At 41.6% G+C, this 4,160-nt stretch overlaps 1 non-coding gene across 1 annotated transcript; it reads right to left on the bottom strand.

Moving 5' to 3' along the window:
* Positions 1-3,255: 3,255 nt before the first annotated feature.
* Positions 3,256-3,326, bottom strand: trnag-gcc. The gene has a single exon. It is a non-coding gene; the product is annotated as a tRNA-Gly (tRNA).
* Between the last annotated feature and the right edge of the window lie 834 nt (positions 3,327-4,160).

Genomic DNA, 4,160 nt, shown 5'->3' with positions numbered 1-4,160 from the left:
CCAAGGGTATGCAAACTTTTGAGCACAGCTGTATACATTTGTACCTAATGTTACAGGACTAAGAAGCAGAGTGATATTGGTACCATGACCTGTAGTAGTCGATGTCCCAATAATGTAACAACACCAGGCACCTGTCACCTGAGACTGTGTTGTCTTCTGACCAACAGAACTGGTACTCATCCTATCCAGATTATAAGAATGACTGAAGGCTACCAAGAGGTCAGGCCAATGGGTAAGGACTAGGGAGAAGGTTACTCTAAAAATGTGTATTTCTTAAGCTCTGTTGGCCCAGTCGGGAAAGTCCTCTGATGACATTTCGGACAAGTCAAGCACAGAGCAGAGACAGACACAGAGCTGCTAAAGACCGTCATAAATCTGACGTTAGACGGAAAGAGAACAACTCACACCACTGTGCTTTGTAGCACTTCGCTGCCATGTCCTTGCCAGTCTGAAGGGCCTCAAGGAGCCTTTCTACCCAGTCCCCTCATTCCCACGATTATTTAACATCCGCTTTTTCTCAACTGCAGCGCTCAGTCAATGAGTCTAGTGAACTCTGACCCATTATCCCCTTGTTTTCTACCAGAACTGACATTAACAAACAGTTGAAGGGCTGAGTAAAGGCATTCTTCCCTTATAACCCAACAGAATTCAGACAGACTTTGTATTTTCAGAAATGTGTTTGAGGGAGAACATACAGTACACCCCTCACATTTTTGTAAATAGTTGGTCTTGCATACGTCTGTGCGTGGTGGTTCTTGAAGCACTGGGTTTTGTTTCACAATCCTCTCCAGGGTGCGGTTCTCCCTATTGTTTGTACACTTTTTTCTACCACATCTTTTCCTTCTCTTCGGCTCTCTAATAATGTGCTTGGACACAGAGCTCTGTGAACAGCCAGCCTCTTTAGCAATGACCTTTTGTGTCTTGCCCTCCTTGTGCAAGGTGTCAATGGTCGTCTTTTGGACAGCTGTCAAGTTAGCAGTCTTCCCCTTGATTGTGTTGCCTACAGAACTAGACTGAGAGACCATTTAAAGGCCTTTGCAGGTGTTTTGAGTTAATTAGCTGATTAGTGTGGCACCAGGTGTCTTCAATATTGAACCTTTTCACAATATTCACATTTTCATTAGTTTTGGGATTTTCATTAGTTGTCAGTTATAATCATCAAAATTAAAAGAAATAAACACTCAAAATATATCAGTCTGTGTGGAATAAATGGAATGGAATTGCTAAAATATATCAACTTTCTGATGATATTCTAATTATATGACCAGCACCTGTACATGTGCTTTCTTGAGCAGGGGGACCTTGTGGGCTCTTCAGGATTTTTGTCCTTCACGGCGTAGTGTGTTACCAATTGTTTTCTTGGTGGCTATGGTCCCAGCTGCCTTGAGATCATTGACAAGATCCTCCTGTGCAGTTCTGGGCTGATTCCTCACTGTTCTCATGATCATTGCAACTCCACGAGGTGAGATCTTGCATGGAGCCCCAGACCGAGGGAGATTGACAGTTCTTTTATGTTTCTTCCATTTGCTGTTGTCACCTTCTCACCAAGCTGCTTGGCGATGGTCTTGTAACCCATTCCAGCCTTGTGCAGGTCTACAATCTTGTCCCTGCAATCCTTGGACAGCTCTTTGGTCTTGGCCATGGTGGAGAGTTTGGAATCTAATTGATTGATTGCTCCTGTGGACAGGTGTCTTTTATACAGGTAACAAGATGAGATTAGGAGAACTCCCTTTAAGAGTGTGCTCCTAATCTCAGTGTGTTACCTGTATAAAAGACACCTGGGAGCCAGAAATCTTTCTGATTGAGAGGGGATCCAGTACTTATTTCACTCATTCCAATGCAAATCAATTTATATATTTTTTTCCATGTGTTTTTCTGGATATTTTTGTTGTTATTCTGTCTCTCACCGTTCAAATAAACCTACCATTAAAATTATAGACTGATCATTTCTTTGTCAGTGGGCAAACATACAAGATCAGCAGGGGATCAAATACTTTTGTCCCTCAGTGTATGGCTGGCTTTCAGTGGCATAGACTGTCTACTGGCCTCCAGGTAACACAAGTAATAATGATGTAAGTAGAATGATTAGACAGTTGATATACTCGCCTGTGACAGTTTTTCATTATTTGTATATGTGTGATGATGCAGATCCCATAGGCTCTTTCCTAAAAAACGTTGTACTTTGGCTTTCACTCGGTGGTCTTTGTATGTTACTTGACTCAATTCAATAATGTGAAACTTAGAAACAATAAAGATACACAGGGGGTGGAAAAAATAACAGAAACCTTCAGAACAGTTACAATGCTTCTTGAAATGCTGTCATACAAGTCCTGAACTGTGTGTAGTGGGACATTCCTCTTCAAGAAGAACAGCCTTCAGTTCTTTCAAGGATGAAGGAAGTGGAAGTCTACTTTGCACTCCAGAACTCCTCATCAAAGGTTCAGTGATGTCCACATCCGGTGCTTGGGGGAGGCCATGGAAGATGTTTGATGTCATCCTGGTGTTAAAAAAAAACTATTGAATTTGATTAGAAGTGTGTGTGGGGACATTATCATCCTGGAATATTAGAACATCCTTTAGATTTCTCCAAATATAAAACAGTCCGGATGTAGGAAATAGTGTGAAAGATGTCTTATTGAACCATAATTTTTTTCCATTGCTCAGGGGTGAGCTTTTTGCGCCTTACATCAAATGACGAGTCTTCAACACGCACACCTTCCTAGGACCCCCCAGTGAAATAAAATAAATGTAAAAATAAATTAAATCAGTTCCCAAGTAGTCCCACAAATATTTGACATGAAGTTAAGAAATAGTTTTTTTCAACAACAAAAATCTAGGGCTTAGTCATGTTCATTCTGCCTAGTACATTTACAGTTTACAGTGTTTTCAAAACGTCTATAGTTTTTAATGTCAGAGGGTTCTAGTGTTGATGACTCGAAGTCAGAAAGGTATTTTCTAACGGTATCTGACCAGCTGAAGAGTAAAGTTCGGAATGTAAGTTATTCTGTCGAAATGGCCTGTCTCTATACTACATGCAGAGCACTGGTCTATTCTATGAGGATATACATAGTCTTGTTCAGTTCAAATCTTCATTATTCATGTTTCCAAAGTTATTGTTTCCCCTAAGATCTCCGCAGTCCTGCATAATCCATATAACACAAATTACTCTTTTTACTACGACCTCACCATATGTTCCGTGACAAAGGACTGTTCATTTTGTGAATGTAATCACCTTGTTTAACCAAAAAAATATCCTGCATTGGCCGGGAATCGAACCCGGGCCTCCCGCGTGGCAGGCGAGAATTCTACCACTGAACCACCAATGCTCAGATGGTGAAAATAGTCAGCATATCATTCTTAGAAGCCAGCAAATGTAACCTGACCCCGCTGCTCCAAAATCATGCAGTGATTTGGAAAAGGAATGCACAAGTCCTACCTGTCTGTAGTTTTTATGTCAGAGGGGTCTGCTGTTGGATATTTGCAGAGGTAAACATCTGTCCGCAACTGGTCAACACTGGTTCATATGGAGAAAGCAGAAGCAAAGAAATTAGTGCACGGAGTAGTTATGACATTTTGAGTGAAAGTTGCTTTGGCAATGTATAGAGGTGAACAGAAGACAGTGGAAAACAACAGGATTTAAACATGAATGAAGGGACTGGCCTCCCTGTGTGTGTTATGTAATACACTGCGATATGGACAGAGGCATTGCTAGGATCACAATACATTCAGTGCTGAACCCCCACCCCCCCCCCCCCCGGACTGAAAGTACAGGGTTCTGAATTTACATGCTATAAGAAAATGTCTAAGCGCATGCTAGTGGCCAATATGCAAAGATTATGATAATGTGCGTTCGGAATAATAGATGAATAGATCAGGGACTTTCTTATTTAAAAAAATGTTTTGATCTATTTGAGATCCGGGGTTATAGACACGGATGCCCAGGCCTAACAACACTGCTGGGTATTGATGAACTGGGTCCAGGTAACAGCCAGCGGTGCCTCCATAATCCCATTTTGCTGAGTCATTTCACTGCTTTACTGTTCCAACGATAGAGGATTCCATTTGTTGAGGCGCTAATGGCCTCTGCCTTCTTCTCCAACACAGACATGGACGGTCAGTCGAGAACACCTCAGTGCACACTTCTCAATCACACTTGTTTT

The sequence above is a fragment of the Esox lucius genome, chromosome 2, assembly GCF_011004845.1.
Source record: "Esox lucius isolate fEsoLuc1 chromosome 2, fEsoLuc1.pri, whole genome shotgun sequence".
Classification (NCBI taxonomy): Eukaryota; Metazoa; Chordata; class Actinopteri; order Esociformes; family Esocidae; genus Esox; species Esox lucius.
This window is presented reverse-complemented; position numbering and strand designations above follow the sequence as displayed.